The 21,827-nt window shown below is 36.9% G+C and overlaps 1 protein-coding gene across 2 annotated transcripts in view; it reads left to right on the plus strand.

The window, feature by feature from the left end:
- LOC100651020 (suppressor of lurcher protein 1) overlaps positions 1-21,827 on the plus strand; it is a 514,096-nt gene that overhangs the window by 36,586 nt on the left and 455,683 nt on the right. Inside the window, exon 1 of one of the 2 annotated variants that reach the window (XM_012316673.3) lies at positions 20,524-20,616. The exons of the other annotated variant lie outside the window; for it this stretch is intronic. The gene's annotated coding sequence lies outside the window, so the exon portion shown is untranslated. Of the gene's footprint in view, positions 1-20,523; positions 20,617-21,827 lie in introns of those variants that run through there. 2 annotated transcript variants of the gene reach the window in all.

Here is a 21,827-nt window from a genome sequence, read left to right on the forward strand (position 1 = left end):
TAAATTTTTTCGACATTCATGAAATTTTAAGGTTGCTATAGAGAAACTCACCAATGATAAATGTTATCTTAAAACTTTTCTTATATATTTTCCTTGAAATTATCCTTTTTCGGATTTTCTTCGAATTCTGATTTTATTTCACGTAGCAGGTATATTCTTTAATTTACCGTAAGATCTTCTTGATATTTTAGTTATTTGATTTTTCAGAAACGTATAAGGTTGACTTTTTGCTAAAAATTCTTTTCCTCTTTAAAATGCTGCCAAGTGCTGTTTGCCATTGAGATTTTTTTAAAATTCCCTGCTACATGTATGTAAGCAGCAGATTCTAGTTTATAAGTCAAAAAGAATTTTTTATTTCAAAGGTTCCGGTTTTTGTCGTCAGTGGCAGTCAGCCATTCGATGTTCTAGCAGAGAAGATCTCAAATATAGCTAATAAATTTTCTATCTTGTGTAGCACTTCGCTTAAAAAAGGAAAAACGTTGAAAAGTAAGGCTAAAAGCTACGTTCATATCGTCTGAAAAAAATTGAAACTACTTACGCAGAGAATTCTCTACTTTTGCGCGCCTGAAAATGGTATGCTTCCTTAATGGTTTCGGGGCGGGAGAGGGTTCGATATGTCTGGAGACTATTTCGTCCTGTCGATTCCCCTTTGACAGTTCAACACTCCGATTATTAAATGGTCATCCTAAGCAGAAGGGATTGTAATGCTTTCGCCAATTATACGTATACACATCACGTTCACACTTGCGGATACATGTCATTTTACAATGAAATGTATCGAGTAATAGCTAGCTGAATAATCAAGAATACCAGTCAAACACTGCGTTAAACAGAGTTAAGTTAAATCTATAACATTATAATTGCCTCTTATTTTACATATTTTCAGTTTTTCTTTTATACAAAGAATCTCTTTATCAGCTGTGCCATGCTTTTTCGAACACCTATACATATACATATACATATGTATATCGCATACATATGTATATTTTAGGTTCAGTGGGAGCGGAAATAAATCAAGTTTTATCGAAGCATCGCGTATATCAGGACAAAAGTACATTTGGCGATGTAATTTGAATTATTAGCGGGTGCACATGAATAACCGAGTATATGAATATTAAAACACATATGATCGTGGAGTTTGTGGTTCGGTAATTAATGACAATGATAGCGATGAATCATTATCTTGACACTGATAAAAAGTAGCCCGTTTTATTTGCAGCGTGAACGGTTACGGTATGAACAAACGATGTACAAAAAGGTTTTGATAAAGAGGAAATTTAAACTGGAAATTTGTTGTATCCTGAGCCGTGAAGTATTATTCCCGTAGAGAACATAATCTCGGTAACGGACGATCTAACACTTATCACTTCCGCGATCGGAGTTAGTATAATTCTACTCTTTGCAGAAGCTTAAGTTGAAATTTATATGCGAATGGTAGTTTGCGCATTATTATAGAAATTGCAAATCTCGCGACAGAATGATAGGGTTTTTCAAAACTAATGCAACCAAATTTTCTATATCTACGTATACAAATCCATACGCGAATTGTCTCTTCTTGAGCAGTATGAAATTCGATCGTAATTTATACTTTATAAAAAAACAGATGAAGTAGCATGATAGACAACATTTACAGTAACAAATTTATGTCATTTGCAAAAATATAACCGTTAACAATCTTCGTTACACGAATTTATTCGTTGTTTTGTCGAATAATAAATGAATCGCCAATAAGGGACAACTGATACTATTGTTTCTCGCTCTAGATATAACCTTTGCTTGTCCAATGTCTATATTTCTCATATCTTTTTCCTTCGTATGAATTTTCCCTCGTCAGATATATTATACTGTACAGATAGTCGTAGCTTCGGTAAATTTATTTCGATAATTTCCATTCGCGTATTTTCAATTTTATCATTAATAAATGGTATCTTTCCACCATTATAGTTTTCTTTTCTTAAATGGTGTCGTTTTACCATATACACTGTCACGGAGTGTAATATACTTCTTGTGGTTTGAGCATTACACACTCGTTCTAGATAATGGTACGATATTAGTAGCTAATAGTACGAACATTTACAAATGGATTTCATATTGCCTTTCTCTTGAAGTGTTCAAATCAAAGTGTTTCAATTTCTTCAATCAGCTTGGTTATAATTTATTTCGAACAGTGCCAGCTTTTTGGTGTTTTCTCTTTCTACTACCTATTTCATTATACAAATATTTAACGTTTCATTTATTTCTTCGTAACTATAATTACATTTATGTAGATAATTCTTTGTCACGCGTGTATCGTACTATTTTGTACGGGTTGTCTTTATTATAAGCATGGTTTCCCTCTTGCGTCAGAAGTTACGATTCAGAGCAGAAAATGACTGTGTACTTAGGTCGAGGATAATGATGTAAACAAGTTTTGTCTGTGCAAATACTCTGTCGTATATAAAATTGTATCTCGTACTGCTTGAAATTCTCAAAAATAAAAATTTTCTTTTCCTACTCGAAATCCTTCATTCACTTTGCGACTCTTTAGGGGAGCAGGACAATCATATGTTGGCTAGAAAATCCAAAGGCTCTGAATATATTCGTAGGATTCACGTTGTGCCAGGCCGGGTCGCGAAAAGAAAATTGCGAGACGACCGAGGATTGGAGCGAGGTCAAGTCACCTCGTTATCGAGCTCTTAAAATTTTCAGGATGAACGGAGGGAGCAAGCCCACGAAGTACTAGCAGTCGTTAACGCTATACTGAAATTTTTAGAGCTATCATCAGTCCTCGTCGGTTGATCTGCTTGTCTGCGATATTCCACAGAAATGTAGGCCAATGTCTTTCGAAAGATTTAACGCTGATCAACAAAAACAGATCCAAGTTGAGAGAAATATCCGCATTGCAACATCGTGAAAATTGTTCCACTTTCAAGTATTCTATACGACAACGTAATATTAAAATGCATAAACATATTTGTGAATAGCGAATTATTATTTGCCAGGACAATTCTTTCTTTAACTTCAAGTCAATTCACTATCTGTCTCCTTAAAGTGTTGCTCGTCATTGCAAATTTCATTTGTTTCTATTAATTCTATTCGTACATTAACTTACTTTCTTTTGATCTTCTTTAAAAGATACTTTTGTTATATGAGAAAAATGCATACCATGTGATTCATAAGATATTAAAAACATATTTCAAAGAATTTATGTGAGTACACCTTGTAATAAAAACGAACATTCACTAACTATGAGTGGAGGTACTTGTAAGCTCATGCCAGGCGTTCCAGATAAGAACAATAGTCAACAGAGTTTACGTTGACAACTAATATCGAAGTTTCACCAAACTTGTTTATCTTCTTAATATTATTGTCGCGTAACGAGAAAGCGTTGTCGAAATGTATTTTATCGTTACAACAAAGCTTGGTGCCGACGTCTGTTGTTCAGACTCCAACACATCGAACAGAAGGGTCTCGTTCCCTCATTAATGAGAACTTACACATTGTATAACATTTTAATGGATCGTATAACGGTGAAGCGTTGTCCTTTAATAAATATTGCACGTAGAACCGCGTCTGCTCCTCGTCAGACCTAAATAAACAACCTGGAAATTTAACGCGTAATCCGTCGCGATGGAATTATTCCGTGCGTCGAGTAACTTAGGAACGCCGCAGACTAAATTCATAAGATAATTACATTAAATTAATGATCCCCGTGCGTTATGATTAAATTCGCCTTCGTCGTTTTTCAACGGCTGTGTTAAAAACTTATAATGTATCGCGATGTGGTGTTAGTATCCCAAAACAACTTTCCGTTTCTCACCCTTGATTTCATTTTCTCTATCAATGTCATCAGATTACGGATGTTTGCGCGAATTCATATTTTTATGAAAATAATCGAAAGAATAGAACGTAAACAGAAGTTTGTTTTACTTTCTAAATATTATATCGAGTATTTTTGCATCTAAAAAATCTATAAAATCTACAAAATCTATACAATTATTATATTATAATACATAATATATAATATAATTTTCCTTTAAAAAATTTCTCTGCAATTATTTCATCGACGAATCCAACACTAGGTTTATTTTTTACTTAGAAAAATAGGCTCGAAATAGTTAATCCACATATCTCCGTTTCTAATTTCTCCTAGCTGTATCGCAAATCTTCACGGATAAAGGAAATGTCTACAACTAGTAATTCGGGATCCTATTTATTAACTATATATCAAACCTATATTTCATTAAAATAAATGCTGTATTCTGCGATGTAAGTTCGCTATCGATAAGTTCTAGGGTAATCGTCGGTAATTTAAAAAGTATCGATTCCAGCTCAGAAATTCATTAATTAGGATTAACGAGGTCCCGTACGGAGGTACTGGTTCGTTCATAGAAATTATCTTATGGATACTTCTAGTTGTCAGCGAGCAATCCAATAATCGTAAAATTCTCAGTGCACTCTGTGGAATTAGAAGAGCTTGCGCGCTAAATGCTGGCCGATGCAACTAATGCAGCCTCTGGAGATAACGAAGGTGAGGATTTCTCTTCATCCATGTACCTACATGTTTGTAGCTCGATAACGGTATTTAGAGCTAACTTTGATACCACAGGTGTGGGATACAAAGAGAGAAGTTTGGCGATCTTCTTAGATTGTGTAAATAGGCGGAAGAACGACAAGGAGCGTTAAAATCTTTCGCTAATAGGACACATTTGCAGGAAAAGTTTGGCAACAGAGTCGTCTATGTAATTTCGTTCTCGAACTTTTTCCTGGCAGAGCGTTGCACGAGTGGTTAATTAAATTTATCACCAGGCGATCACAAACAAAGTCTTAAATTAGCAAACTTACCCTATTGCTGTCGAGTTTAGGGCTGTGTTATTTTGGGCACATTTCAAGAGAAAAGACGTAACACGCTCATAAGATCATTTAGCTAGCAGTAAGCTAAATTAGCTCGCAGATATTATGAAAAAATCTACAAACGTCTATGAATAATACGTAGTAATAAACTCTGTAATATATTTTGTATATAGATACACCGATTAAAAATTTATATAGAAATATATATGTTTCGTTTGAAACATTCAAAACGATGTCGATTCTAAATATTGTCTGTACCGATAATGAACAAGATTGATTAGCATTGTGCAGATCTTTTATAATTTAATAAATATAACGAATATGAGGAGAAAAGGAATTTTGGAAAAAATGATCAAACGATAAAGGTGATCGTAATTACTTGCTAGCAGAGTGCAAGAACGTTAGCTGCAATGACGAAACGAAGGAACTAGGCAGTCAGCAGTGTTTGGTCCCTTGACAGAAAGGGAACGACGAGAACTGGTTCTGTTAATCGGCTGGATTCGAGTAGCGCTTCGCTTCGGGTGAAACGTACGCGATTGAGAGATATCCTGGCACGAAACACTTGGGAATTACTTTGGAATGGATGTAACGAGAGTAACGTCGCGTCTGTCCGGCAACTTGTACGCGATCAGTCGAAACTTTGGGCTGTATGCCACGTGTGTGTACACAGGTTCGAAAGTCTCCAGGGTTGTATGTAGTTTAGCGTGCAGCTGGCTAATAAAAACGTAGACTTGTAACAGCACGTGAAGTAAATGGCAAGCCCTAATTTCTTTCAACCAAGTTGCTAATACGAAAAATTGGTTTTTGAGCGTGAACTTTATTTAATGCGAGGTGATCTTCGTTCTTATAATTTACAATCGTCAAGCTGCCTCAAAGTTTGATCGTCCTCGTGTCATTTAATTTGTATATACGAGTTTATTTACATTGCGTTTATTTCATTTTTTCTGCTGCTATTTCATTAAAAGGTTTTGCAAAAGTGATTTGCATAAAACGCAAGATCGCGATGAACAGTTGCAATCACGGGATTGTAACGTCACAAAGACAATCGTCTTTGCGGGCGAACACGAGCATAAACTCCGAGAAAAAATCAATCTTCATTTCGCAGAGTATATTTGCTCTCTGCCAAATGGAGGCTCATTAGCTCGCCGCCAAACAACGCGTTGCCTTTCGCTTTTCTTTCTATCTTTTTGCTCCTCTGTTGCCTTCTTCCTGCGCTTCGGCGTCGAGTGTTTTATTTTGTAGAAGAGATCAGCATTGTTACGGAAGTGCTTCGCCTCTCGTCCTCTCCTTCTGTCGACTTATGCCTTTTCAGACTGTTGCGAGCGGCTCCCTTTTGTTTTTTCCTTATTTCGTCTTTTTCATTTCCTTTTTCATTGTATTACCTTCTCTTGGCCTACTTTATTTATAGCAAAACAAAGGCTGAAAGTGCGTCAGATTTCGAACTCCTCGAGATGTAAACATAATTTCCAAAGTATCACGCAAAAATTGGAATTACGTTGAAACTTCGATCAATTTATATGAATTTTATTTGTCTGGAGTACGCGTGTTTTGTGTAAAACCAATGTCTCACGCGGTACATGACATATATTCATTGACTACGATAAATTAAAAAAAAAAAAACAATGACAGTATTATAAAGAGTCTTTTAATATTTAAGGCAAAGCCAGCCCCCTTGCAAAGAATAGTTTCTTAAAAACTGTTTGTCTTCATCGTTATAAAGGAATTGAAAATACTACAACCGCTGTGTAAACGTTTTGTATCTGCAAAAAAGCAAACACGATCGTTTCCAGGAAAACAAAGAGGGAATAAATTTCAAAGGAACGATTCCCTTTGTAGTACTCGTGGCAGTGTTCCTCTCTCGCAGCATCGTTATCGAATTTCGGATGAATCGCAAATTATTGTGCGCGCCACGAGCGTAATATCGCGCGCGAACCTTCATTACGAACGTTAGCCAGCACGTAAGGGCGCATTCATTACCCGTTTCGCAATGAATTCTCGCATTCTTTTGTACCTTCTTCCCGCTACGACGATACTCGCAAATGAAAACTTCACCGAATTCTCACCTCTGGCGAAAAGGAGTGGAAATTTCACCTGTAGACACGATTTCGCGGTTTCCTCTGTCTTTCTACGTTTCTTCGTTCGTTGGAGTTGCCGAGTTCTTCATTAAAGTTTCCACCGCTCGCTTTTGTAGTTTTCAGCCAACAGACCCACGAAACTCTCTGCCTTCCACCGGCCACATTACCCTCCCAGTACCATCGACGCGAAGGTGATAAAATAAAATAGTCGACGCTGTGGTCACGTCGAAACGGACTCTTTAAATTGCGCACAGTTCCGTTGTAAGTGAGACTCCATTCGCCGCAATTTTAAATGAAACGTCAAACGTATGCTTCGTTGCTCTATCGGCTTAGATGTTAGATCTACTCCATTCGTGAATTAAACATGCTTGCGTCATAACCGTTTGACTCGAACAATCTGGTAAATTTATCTTCATAATAAAATCTTTAAAATATTTATAATCTCGTGTAATACAATATCGAGTATGAACCTGTTGCATTATTATTATATTACTGTATTGTATTATATGGTACGTGTGTTTAGTGTTAATGTCGCACAGATTGAGTTCCGTGCATATGTTTATGAAATAATTGTAAATATATTACATATAATTTTAGTCGATAATTTCATTTATAATGTTATGTAAATCATAACAAATGCTGTAATTAATATTCCTTTGAATTTCTTGAATGTTTGAAGCTTTTCGACGGTATGACAGATATTAATATGTTACCATTATTAAACGAGGTTTTATTAGTTGTTATGCGTGCTTTCCAATCGTTTAACGTTTGATTGGAACAAGTTGAACTACTGTTACGGCCTGACAATTTAATTCCACTCAGAGAGGAAAAGATTTCATGAATAAAGATATAATAATTAAATTGAGATTAATATTTATAGGTCAGCGACTTAGAAAATTTGTTTTCCCTCATGCCGAGGTACTACGAGCTCGAGTCGGGGCGGAAGTTTATTGCGTTGTAAGGTGGTAAGTCCCAGGAGCCTGTGACAAAGTATAAACTTGTTTTTCCATGTCACATTCGGTGGCGAACGCGTATATCGAAATTTCGCATTTAAAATATTCTAAAGAACGGGTCTTCCGCGGAAGAGTTTGCATCGAAATTTACATGAAACCAAAATTATGTAATTACGTATTTCAAATTGTTTTTCCAATCTAATTATATTCCATCACTTCAAAAGTTCAAACGTTGGAAAGATTCGAAGTAACACTATTTTATTTAGCAAATTGATTTTCCATTTGATTTTGGCAGCTAATCTTCAAAATAATCTACGTTTTATCCAACGAAAATCCGGTCAATATTAATTTTTGTAAATTTTTATAAATGTAGTACCGCCGCAGGATGTAGGATTTGGCCCGTAAAACAATTTACCAACTATACCGTTAAACAATCGACAAGCCACGAATCGTAGGTCGACTACCTTTTCACGATTTTATAGTCACGCGTTAAATAGGATAATCAAATGACCTGTAATTTATAAAATTTACTCGCAACATTCCATTCGTTTTATTACTAAATCTATTGCCATTAAACAGCATTTATTAATAACCTGTAACGTACAAAATTTCATTAATAATATTAAATTGAATACTAGGATAATTTCTACTTTAATACTCTCTTTGTTGCAATTTCTTCGACAAGAAATGCACATTTCAACATTTCTTACGGAATTACAAATTATACGCACTCTTGGAAGAATGGCAGGCATCGTGGAATCCAAACACGATCGATCTCTCAACCAGTTTCATACCATGAAAGAATTCTCTCTGAAAGAAGAAATGACTCGCGGAATCTCGTTACGTGATAGGGTTTAAAATATCGACGGGAAAATATTCAACGAACATACCGGATTCTCATGCATTGCTCAGAAGGATAGACGACGGTCGGAGATAGAATCCAATGAGCCAGGCAATTCGCTCTATTCTCAGGAGTATGTAAACCCAACGACCGTCGGAAAATTGCTCTCGCGCTGTTGCTCTTTTTCCTCCGACGAGCCATTGCCTGGTATAGCAATAATTAATAATTCACACGATTTATGGAGCATAAGTGTGTTACGAAAACGGTGCGTTTGTACACAATCGACCGTCAAAGCACGGGTCCCGTGTTCGTTTGCCCGTAACGCAATATCCAGCTGCGAATGCAATATGTATGACTAGCAGGTTCGAGTGCGACTCAATTTCGCTATGTCATTTTACACAGAATGTCACAATTCATATTTCAATTTCCATTCCGTGCTGTACGACGTGGTTACGAATTTTTAAGCGTCATTCCGTCCATAGTGCCTACATGTTTATCGTCTATTCAATGGTTATTCAAATAAGGAAAGAGCGATAACTGTCTCTACGATGATAACGTCTCGAAGAAAAGGATGCTATTAAACGAACGGATGGATATACGATGGTGGATAAAGGAAGGTTTAAAATTGATACACTGTGAAGTTTAATAACATTGTACTAAAAATATTTTACTGATAGTAGCTGTACATAAATTCTGTCGTATATACACTATATTTATTCGTTTCTCTTATGAAATGTAAATCCTCTGTTCCGTTTACGGAACACAGAGGTGTACACGTTTACTGCTCCGAAATTACACCGACTTTATTTGAGCAACGTGAAGCCAAGTACGTAATATACATGTTATAGCTTACATTATATATAACATATCTGTTTTCTAAAATTATGTCGCTTTTCTATGCTTTTTCTTTCATGAACTTTCTCTTGTCCGTCGCTTCTTGACAGAAAGAAATCTCAACTTATTCCAAATATAAAAGATTCCGGTCAAAAATGCAGATATTAATTTACTAAAACTCGCCGCTGTCGCTTGGACAGGCATTTGAACCTTCTTGACAAACCTAACACTTAACACCGTCGCGACAGGTCGCTGGTCCAGCAGCCTGCTCATGAATTCATCAACGCACAGGTTGCCTTCCAAGCGTTATTAAGCAATTATCGTGAACGTGCACGGGGACAGAGCAGCGAATTCGCAGGAATGTCGCGAGGGAGAAAGAGAGACAGAGAGAGCCGGATCGATGTTCACATTTGAAATGTCCGCCACGTCGAGCCGAAAACGCAAGCACATTTTCCGTTCGAATTCCACGTGGACGCCGTACCGGTTCCGTTTATCGGATTGATAACTGGAGACGTGCTGTTAGCTAGGAGGATAAAATCGAAGCGGACGCGGCTTAATTATAGGAGGAACACGGTTTATAATTATTGTGGCCGATCGCCAGGCTAAAAGCACGTTCGCGTAGGCACGGAACAATGCGGAGAAGAGACGTCCACGTGCGTCGTATGAATAACTACGCTCACGAATTACCCATAATCCTGTAGCGCGATGGCAGAGAAACGAAGAGAGAGAGAGAGAGAGAGAGAGAGAGAGAGAGAGAGCGAGGGAGCTCGCACGAGGGCCACGAGTCTTGACGCATGATTGATCATGGCTAACCTCGTTATACGATTAATGTGAAATAATTACCGGACTAACCAGAATTAATAGTAGCCTGTCCATATGAAAACGGCAGTGATTCCTGCAAATAGAAGGTACACTGGCGCGGCGATATCATGGTCGTGGACTACGGTTAGGCCACATTCAATGCTCGATGTGCCATTGTACAGCGTACGAAGATAATTTCATCACGTTCGCATAGGTTACAACGAGCAGGCCCGCACAAACACGCCAACAAGTCGTTTGTAATCTCGCTAATTTCTTATCGTCTATGGTCACGTCCCTTTGTGCAGGTTTAATGGAGTTTCATCGGAATTTGAGGCAATTAGGTATTAATTAGTCGGCAGTGTTTGCGGTTGATGCACTATCTGTCCTAAGTATTTGAACGTTTCGTGCGATGTTAACTTGTATTGGATGTCTTGCACTGCTTTTGTTTTTTAATTATTTTGTCGTAAATCGATATAAAATTGATTTGTGCGAGTTTTAGTACTTTGAAACTATTTCTATCGTTAATCTTTGAATGAAAGTTTAGAGTAAATAATTGGAACTGATTACTTAAATCAGGTTGAACGATGTTTTATCGATATCAAAGAGATTCGATGAAATTGGTGTAAATGCGTTTAACATTGTGTTCTTTCTCGTTTGAATCATAATATTGTGTGACATCAATAGCCATGGATTGACACGTATATTGACCAGTTTTCATATTGCTATTTATTTACATACGAAGCAATGCGATAGTAATTAAATTGTAAACATGCTAATCTGTTATTCAATTAGATAGATATGAAATAAACAGCGAAAGCTATGGAGCGGAATTAATCATTGGTGGTTTTGAAATGCATAAAATTATCATAATTATACTTTAATAGTTACGTAGCAATTCATTTTATTAGATTAGTAGCTTTTTTTCAGACATTGTAAAGCCATTTGAATGGAGAAAGAATAAGCACGTCCGATGGAACTGAACAACACATACACCATTTTATTCAATCAAAATCGATATCCTTCCATGGAAGTGGTATTAAGAAGCTTACTGAACGTGAAATAGAATTATAGAAAAATGAAACAGCAACGCCATAGCGTGTATAAATTGATTTATTTCTGCATCATAAAATCGATATTACTTTTTCATCGAAACAGTCTCTGTGAGAATTAAATATCGCTATTCTGGAGAATTTTGATACGCAAGACAAAGCTCGTAAAACTAATAAGTTAATCAGGTATACGAAATGAGGTAGCGATGTGCTTCGTTCGACGAGTTCTCGCTATTTTCAAACACGCGAAAATTTACAAAAATTGTGCACTTTGCCTCCTTTCATCGCCACGTTTTATTACAAAATCTACGACCGTAGAATTTAATTCCATTAAAGGTCCCAGCTCATTTTGTATAGCGACTCAAGTTTCTTGTATTCGTAGACATCGATCAAAGAACGCAATATACTTCCGTTTATCGATCATTTCTCGAATCTCCATTATGTTCGCGTGGTTTTATAGAACTGTTTCCGATCCATTAACCCTGCGTCGGACGAGATCGACGTACAAACAACTCGGTCGATTCAATTAGAGATTCAACGATGCTGTGTTTCACTATAGATAATGAGACAGAGGCCCGCCATGGTTTTCGCTTAGGCGAGTTTCATGTACATGCTTGCACGCACATCGTTTAGACCACAATAGCGTTGCAATCCGCTGCAACGAGAAGAGACGATTGCACGAACGGGTGGCTCGGATTTTTACCCTCTCATTCAACTTGACGACGAATCAGAGGTTTCGAAACGTTCTCGACGACGAAGCTACCAATCGTGACTGGAAAGAAAGAGCAGCCATTTCGAATAATTACCGACGCGACTATTCATCATTCGGAAACTACAAAAGTCCCGGAACTGTCGATAAACCGCGGACAGCCTGATACATTCGGAATTTACACGCGTATGTCTAATTTCGATTTTTCAATTTACTCCTGAGAAAATGACGGCTGCACAGATCAACAAACAATCTTGGCAGAATTTTGCATTTTGGGTGATCGAATGTAGAGGGTAATTGATTTCTATTGTTTTAACTTATGCTGTGATCTTTGGACTTTTATATCTCGCTCTTGTTCTCATTCTAGCAAACAGAAAGAATTGTTAATGTTTTAAGGAAATGTTAATTTTCATTTTTGGAAGAGGAAGCTAAGAGAATTTTATCGAGTCATATTGCACGAAGCGATATCGACGTAGCGTAGGAATAATGTGGCGCAGTGAAGCAACATTTACGAAGAAAAGGTGAAAGGTTCATTGTAATGAATAAACTATTCCAGTAAATTATGCAACGTAACGTTTCCCGCTGTGCTTGCTATTCATATTTTGAAGCTTATATCCTTTCCAATCGGCATATCGTACCAGTGAGGCAAAAAAACATCATTCTATATTTATCGATCGCCACCTAGATTTCCGCAAACCTAATTTATTATACTCTATTGCATGTTTCTATAAATACGAAGAGACGTTGGTACCATAAAATTTTAATATTGGTATTATCGATATTATCGATGAGATTAAAAGTATCTCGTATATGCAGATGAGTACGGATAAATTATTACACGGAGAAGATGCACATTCTTACAAGATATTGCCGAATATTTAAAATTTCTACTTTATTCGACGAAGTTAAAGCTATTGAAGAATTCAGAAATCCTACTTGCGTTAAGGATGTGCAAAGCTTCTTAGGCATTGCAAGACGCTTCTGTGGAAAAGTTTATGCTTAAATCGTTGAAATATTGACTGTTTTATTACGATCGACGATAAAACTACTGTTTATGTGAAGCGTAATAAAATGATTATAGCTAGCTTTCACGGAAGAAGGCATTGTAGTCACAGCGCAAAAAAATTTTAACGCGTTAAAAATATTCGGTATCTATTCGCTAGAAATACATTTTAATTTGATTATAGATATAGATCTAAAGAGCTAGTTTTTATAGACCTATGCCTAGATCTTATTTCATTTTGTCATTAATATGTCATTGAATGTCGCTAATAGATCATCATTCAAATCATTATACTTCTTATGCATTCACCTGTGCAATACTGAAACGTGGAATTATCTTTTCACGATTCATCTTAACAACAATCTTACGTTTTAAATCAGTTGATCCGCTCTATTTCTCTTTTTTTTCCAAGTGTTTCTTTCATTTCCTTGGTCTGGCGATCCATCTTGTCGGTGAATTTTTCGCGCGACCGCAACTGTTTCTCGAAGGAAAATCGTTGCGGAAACACGACGTCTGACCCAGTATACTCCGCGCGGTGACTGCAAAAGCAAGGAAACTCGAACGTTTTCGGGATCAATCCGTTTCACTGTGTACGATTCGACGAACGCGCTGCATCCAACCGTTTTCCGTGTCTTTCTTCAGTTTCCTTTCAGCCTGATACTTTTCGAACTTTCGCCGAGAGATGTATAATATTACTTCCGTGGCTGAGTCTCGCACTGATCTTCGTATTGACGTATTCTTCTTTGATCAACCCAACTGTGCGATGAAATGTCTACAGGAATTCTTTCCCCCCGATTTCCAGTTCCTTTCAGACTCTGTTGGTCAGCTCGTTTTCCAACGCTGGTATCCCAATGCAAATACACCTTTATCAACGTTTTCTTTTCCCCTTTCTCTCTCTGGAACGTCGGTGCATTTTTCAAGGCTGTTTCGATAAATAATTCATACGTTTGCTTTTTATCTAATATCAAGTCCGAACACAACTTTGGTATCGTACTGACAACAATCGGTCATTCGAATTGTTGTTTCCTTTGATTGTTAAACATTTAACTATTCTTTTGTGAATGTGAGAGTACGAATTTTTATGTAATTTAAATAATGTCAGAGAATGCCATCCAAAAAATGCTGCGGTAATTCTTTGTTTCGCATCCTCTGGTGTTGTCCTTGTATTATTCGGCGTATGGTATCAACATGATCGATGTATCGTGCATTATGTATGTATAGAAAAAGGTGTACTCGATAGGATTTTCTCGAATCGACATGCTGAATTAATTTTATGGTCACTTCGATGCCACTTAACTTCCTTTATGGACGCTAAAGTTATGGCAGAAATGACATACCGATATGTCAGAAAAGTGACATAAAGGATTATTGCGTGTACTACAATCGATCAAAGAATGAGAAAAAGACTTCGGCAATCCAAGAATTACAGTATTGCGTCCTTCGCTGAACATCGAACGACTCAGTGCCACAGGTTGTTGAAATCGTCTAAATATCCTCTGCTCTGCTAAGGGTAAAGGGAAGTGAGATAAACTCTGTTTAGCCCCTAATACTGATTACTTCGTAATACTTTATCATTCGTTCCTAACGCGAAGTTGCGGGACCGAATTCAGTTTAAACAGGAAGCTACCAGAGGAAAGCTACGAGACGGCGTGGCTGGAGTTGTAGTTTATGTTGCGGTAAACAAATTAGTTAAACGAAGTTAGTATGATAGAGCGAGGGGATGTTTTCGTTGCAGGAAAGTATTATTTGCGTAATTTGTGCTTCAAAAGATTAATAGAACGCTGAAAGCGCGCGCAAGGGATTGTAGAATGTTCAATTAAGAACGAATTAAAATTATTAAAAGCTGCAATAAAAATGTGTCAGAATTAAAAAACATATTCGAACATCGATACGAATAATTTTCAGAATATTGCGATATACCGGCGCGTTATGCCGTAGGAAATTCAGAAATATGTCAATTGAGATTCGATGAATTTTAAAATATTTTTAATAGAATAGTAAATATCTGCATTTGATTCGGTGGAAAAATAAGTATTTGTCGAAACGGTAGCAACCCAGATCTCTAGTTTTCTAGTTCGGAACAACGTTGCGTGTCTGTATGAAGTTAGTTGTGGCATTATATATACATTGCTGCATACACGATTGGCATTATCGTTGATATCGACTGATTCCATGAAGTGCAAATCGATCGCAAATAAAATGTCGAGCAATGTATGTCGATGGAAATCGTTAAATATTTGCGTTCTGTTGTGTCCGATTGAGGATTCGTTGAAATTGCGTAAATAAATCAGCGAACGAGTGTGTTAGGAAAATTAAATGGATTCGAACTATGCCTAATTCAAAATACGTTCAATTAACATATAGATAAGATTCTTTATCGATAAACGTTTTGAAAAAGTTGAATATTTGAAAGAAATATTCGAGAAACTTTAAATGAAAACTGCTAGAAAATAAAATAAAAAGTAATTAACCACAGAAATAGCAAACTGTTTCAAACATTTCAAAACTCTATAAACTCGGTCAATATAACAAATATTCTCGTGAAAGGATTCAATCATTTCTTTAATCACGGAAACGAAATGCAATTTGGTCATAGTTGGTGCCTTTTTTCTCTTCACGATGCATCAAAAAGAAGTTTGTTTCGCTGTTTGCTTTCGATATGGTCGATGTTTCGACTGTTCGATGGCGCGCACCGCTGGACGTCGCGTGCGTTACTAGATGTATAAACATTTATTTTACGGGTGTTTCGTGAAAGTAATTTCACCGGATCGTCTATCACGTAGATTTGTTGCACATCGAAACTTCCAATCCCTTCACGCATATGCATCTTCGATCGTTATAGCTACGACGAAAGTTTATCGTTTCTTACTTCGCCGTATAATTTAGTGCCGTGCCGAAGTTTACGATTGCTTCGCTGGCTTGGAACACCAAAAACGGAACGCGCTTTCTGCAGGCATAATTTTCTGTTTTTGTCTTGCTAAGGTATCGCCGTGCTTCGTAAATCCTGTAATCTATCAACCTTTTTGCGCGTGTCTTGGCCTGTTACGCCGGCAGACGCTAACTGATGCACTGTAGCTGTTCGCATTTGTTGTGGTTTGTTCGATGTTCGACTTTTTTCCATACAGTTTTTACCTCAAAATATTCTGTTTGTCGGTTTTTCGATGATTTTTTACGATTCCGGTATTTGCGCTTTCTTTAATAATCTCAATTACACTGCAGACCAGAAGGTTAACATTGTGCGTGATCTCGTTAGATTCTCAGGAATACGATTAAAGTTCTTCAAATCTGACGAATGACACATAAAAGATACTCTGTAGCAACGTAATATCCAGCAATAAGGTGGAATTTGATTGTTGACTTTTTACCATCGCATCTGATTTTTTATTTAAATATACCATTATCTTCCTGTATCTCGAGTCGTAGACACAGTGACGTAGACAGCACGTGCTGCCAGATGAGTTTTAGGAAAAAAGGGGATGCTATGAGGAATGTATAAATATTAAATGATATACAGAATAGCAAAGTTAGGGTTGCTCGAACTTTCTTTCCTACGACAAGTAAATTTCGTAAGTACTTAAAATTCTAGTCGTTTGGTTTTTAAACGCGAGAAAAATTCCATTTCTTTTTTCAGCTTGTACAACTAAAAGAATGCATAAAAATGAAGAATGAAAATTTTGTATTTTTTAAATTTTATGCCGCGTATCTTTCTTACATCAATCACGTTCCTTTATTATTACGTTTCATTTTGTAATATTCTAAATATATAAATAGTACCTTTATTTTTAATCTGTAAGAGATTGGGATTTTTGAAGCAGGTGAAAGGAAGTGAAAAGAAGAAAAAAGGAAGAGACGAGGGCATGAGTTTTCTCAGCGTATTTTCCTCGCGAGAACGAGTGTTTATAATCAAACAGTGATATACCAACGATCGTACCCTGTGGCACAGAAAATCCCGTGGTGCGAAGTAAATAAGAGTACTCGTTAGTTCCGTTCTTCTGCCTGTCTACTATCTCCCACGTTTGTGCGTCGCTTTCGAAGCTTGGTGGGTGCTGTTCCGTAACGCTTCACCTCCTGAATTTCTTGTTCGAATACTGCCGCTCTGGAATTTCTGTTCGCCGTTTGAACGTGCTCGTTTCGCGAGAGCTGCGAGCCTTACCCCGCCGATGCGATGGCTGCGGGCTGTTCGCGCGGAAAGGACAAAGTTTAGCGCTTTCCGTGAGGCGTGTGTTTCCGTGGGCGCGCGTGAATTATTTCCTCGGTGATTTACTTCAGTCCAAAATCACGATATTCGTGCGGAGGTAAATTACGCGCGGAAGCGGCTTCCCTCGATACCTTCGGCCTTTTCAAGAATATCGATCATATCTCAGCAGCGGTGCGTTCTATCGGTCGCGTCGATTACGCGCGCGTCGATTATTTCTCTAGAAACTGTAATTTATTCGCACGATTCTGTTTATTCGCAGTTGCTTGTGATTATCGTTTCCTTTAGCGGGATAAATTATTCTAGACACGCGACAACATGCACTGCTGATTAGAAGTATCAGAATATTGGTGGCAAACTGAAGTTCGCAAATCGTTGGAGACAAATCATTATCGTTACTACGTGTGAAACAGTTCGTGAAAAAACGAGAATATGCGGAGATATTTTAACAGTCACGTTTGGAACGTTTTACTAAAAAATGAGAGTATGTGAAAATATTTTTGTAGCCGCGGCATATTTTTGAAAAATATGTCAAAATAATTCAAAGGTTTTTGTAAATAAATAACTCTGCATATTGTTGCCTGGAATCGAAACATTTGTAGACACAACGTTCGTTCTTCTTCTGAGATTTGCTTTATGGTGTGTACACTTTGTTTTGTAACAAAATAAATCGTTGATTTTGAAATTCTTTTTCATGTCATTAGAACTGTGTTATTTAATAGTTTAGCAAATCTAGTTTCCTCTTTTTAAGCATCTATCTCTTTTACTTACTAGAAAAAAAAAGAATCGGAGTTTCTTCAACTTCCATCACCTTTCGAATCAGCATTTAACAAATAAATTTTCAATTTCGACAAAAGCGTATCTCGACCACTCTTTTCTATTGGTTCAACCTCCACAGCATACCTCTGCTTGTTCTCTCAGGTCAGCTCAGACCTCTGTTCGCCGCGAAATCTATTGAAAATTCAAATTGAACGAGATCCAAAGCAAACAGCACCTCTCACGCATCGGTACGCGTGTGACGACCGCATGTTCCATCAACGTGTGTTGTCCTTTTGAACCTTCGTTTGCGTTTAACCATACGGACAAGTGTTTTCGAAGTTCTCTTTGCGATAGTCTCTGCAATTATAATTTTCATCTTAACTCTAATTTTAATTTTATAAAATAGAAACGAAAACATATCCAAGCAGCGTATAATCCGAAATGTTCAAATTGTTACGCGTTCGAACGAACGGTTTTGTATCATATCGACAGAGATATACTAACAATACTGTCTGCTTAAATTTCGTAATACAAATATTGAATCCCAACAGAGTGGATAGTCTTCAGGGGGAGTTTATTTCCAAATAAACGACTCAATGCAATGGAAATTTTCAGGATGATACAGCGCAGTGTAAATCGATATAATACACAGTATCTAACGAATCCAAATTTTCCAGATTTATGACAGCAGTCATTTTCATAATTGCTAACATAATTTATGGGATTGATGAATTATACACGCGTAGTACGTGTGTTGCACATTGGAAGAGGAGTTTCGTTGAAAGCTTCGTTGAAAGCCTTTTTGCGATCGATGCACACACGATATACAGGATGCACTCGACATTTCGTGTTGTTGCAACAATATCGCTGATGCTGTTTTTTTTCTTTTTTTTTTTTTTTCAAGAAAAATGCGAATCTAAGCGCGAACGTCGTGTTCACTCCCTACTTCTACGTTGTATAACTTACAATTATTTAAAGGTCGATCGTACGTACATTTTTTTCTGAATTTCTGAAAAAATCGAATGAGAGTTATAGAGTCGAGGGAAATATTCATTAATGTATATTTGACAAACAAAGACATACCGACGCATTTGTTGTTATTCTGTAAATTAATGTTTACACAGTTGCTTTCGCAACATCCTTTTTTTTTTTTTTTTATTCGAAAGAGGTATCAAATTTTTCAAGTTATATCAGGAAAATGAAGTGCAAGAGGCAGAATTTCTTAGTTCAATTTCCTCAGTTTTTTGTTCGAACTTTACGATGAAGGAAAATTTATTTTCTACTCGATTCATTTGCTTCATTATTAACTTCTCGTACTGTTTGCTTACCTGCTTATACCGTACATTTATAACAATCAATTGAAGTTTCAGTAATTTGGAAATAAATTATTAATGCGTAAAGTTTACAACGAAACGTTTTACTTGTGCTATATTCGTATTGAAAATCATCCTGATAATACATCCTGAAAATTTCCGTGGTTTCTGCTGCATTTGACTTTAACATCGCGTGTTCGAAATGTTATATAAATATGGTCGGACGTATGCATTATATAACATTATATTCATTGTTTTAATCGCGTTTCCTTTGATTGAGATTGAAATTATCAAATCCATCAAAATGTCAGACACAGATCTATTTTTATAATTACTAAAATTACCATACTGATGATATTAAACAATGAATATATTCTACTTACTGAGATAGAAACATAATTATAATATATACATATCCACTTATTTTTGTTATATCGCTTTAATTGTAACGAATAAAATATATAATATAAAATGCAAACTAAATCTCATAAAAGTCAATTTCCCTGTCAATTTATACTTCAATATTTCAAAGTTTAATTTCAAAAAACCTTTGACCTCGAACGATATATTCTAGTTCTTTTACATATTTTTGCGTTAAAATGATCGATATTTTCTTTCATATACAGTGGCTACAAAAAATACTTGCACACGTCCTTATTCTTCAATGAAGCATTTCCTTTTTTATCGGATTATACTTTTCACTTTCGTGGTATCAAATTGTTTTTTATCATACGAAGATACTAACGAATAACACGAAATCTAATATTCTTGCAAATAATTATTCAGTATGTAAATGCTATAAAAGAATGGTGTGACTATACTTTTTGCAGCCACTGTATTTGTTTATAGAAAGAAAATAACAACGTAACGGCTTCACGCGTGAGTAGCAATTAGTAAGGTAGTCGATCCAAGAACGATAATAATTGCGTAGAAGGCTATTTTGTGCAGCGGCGCGAGTCTCGACATAAAAGTGGAAAAAATAGCTCGGGTATTCCTGGCACGCTTTATTAATTAAAAACGCCAGTCAGTCGAGACTTGCATTACATTTTCCACGGCTATTCATCACGAAGGTCATAATCTTGTTGTTGGAGGCGGTCGACCAAATTCACAGAATTACGCTGGTTATTATAGCGAGTGGAATGTAGTGGGTCAGTTGACAAAACGCATCCGTCCTGGACTTCGGGGACAATTGTTTCATACTTGCCTGTTACGTCAAGCCAACTTTTAATCCCTGACGTAACCCTTTTTAAAGTTAAGTTTGTTCTCGATTATTTTATGTGCAACTGCGTTTGTGCTCAACTCTGATAGAATATTTTTAAATAAGCAGGATGGAATTTGTAATTAACGGGCATTTTAATTACCTGCTTCTACATATTCTGGTAAAGTCTTAAGTCAAACACGTGGCAAATTCATGCGAATGTTTGTTAACTGTAACGCTTTTTAATTTTGCTTCCATCATTTTTGAAACATTGTATTTCATGATAATATTTGGTATATCGTTAATTTAATTTCTTTTATAACATAGTAAAAGCTTTTCTTATAAAATGACTCTCTTTGCTTGATACTACCATTTATTCGTACTACTTTCACAACGTAACGCTACAATTGTTCGCCCATCCTGAAGCTCACGATGAAAATTAAAAACGCAATTGAGGAAAGTTCTCTCGAAATATACGTACGAATAAAACTTTGTCCGCTGATGCGAACTCGGCTTTGCCACCTGCGTAGTTGAATGTTCGTATCGCCTAAGAATTAAATATCGAATTGCTTCTCTCGTCCAAAAGGCGGTCTAAAGCGATCTGGTTACCTGCTCGCGGCCACTTTGGCCTGCGAACGAGAACGCGATATAATATTTCGTAAAACGGCTGACACACGCCGTCATTTTCCACTCTAGTTTGCTACAAAGCGCGTGGAGACGAGTAAAAAGGCTGGCCGAGCCTATCCGACGTCTGTGCACACACCAGGATGTCACTCGTGAGAAAGCGGCGTTCGTGACCTGACGCGCAAACAATGTACCACCGAAAAATATTTCTTCCTGCTTTCTGACTATGGCGCAGTAGCGAACCGCTTACCAGTTATACACGCGCTTGAAACTCGAGCTGAAAGTTTCCGGCGACGCTCTTTGCTTGGAGAAAGTATTGTTTTCGCGTCGCAAAATGCCCCCTTTCCGAAATTCGCCGCTCCAGGGCTTGTCTGTGCCTCGCTTGTCAACGAGTTTCTGCTACGAAGAACGCGGAATCATCGTGAGCTTGGCGTTTTCGATTCTAAATAGTTGTACGAGCAAGCGGAGCACGTGCGATATCGGAGGAGTTATTATGAAAAGCGATTATGATAAGTAGACCGCGGACTTGTGTGGATTTATGGAAAATTTGAATCTGCAAAATGCACAGAATGCGTTAATATTCAAAAACGTATAAAATATACAAAATACAGTGATCATTATAATGTTAAATTGAGCGAGA

This window comes from Bombus terrestris, chromosome 15 (genome assembly GCF_910591885.1).
Source record: "Bombus terrestris chromosome 15, iyBomTerr1.2, whole genome shotgun sequence".
Taxonomy (NCBI): domain Eukaryota; kingdom Metazoa; phylum Arthropoda; class Insecta; order Hymenoptera; family Apidae; genus Bombus; species Bombus terrestris.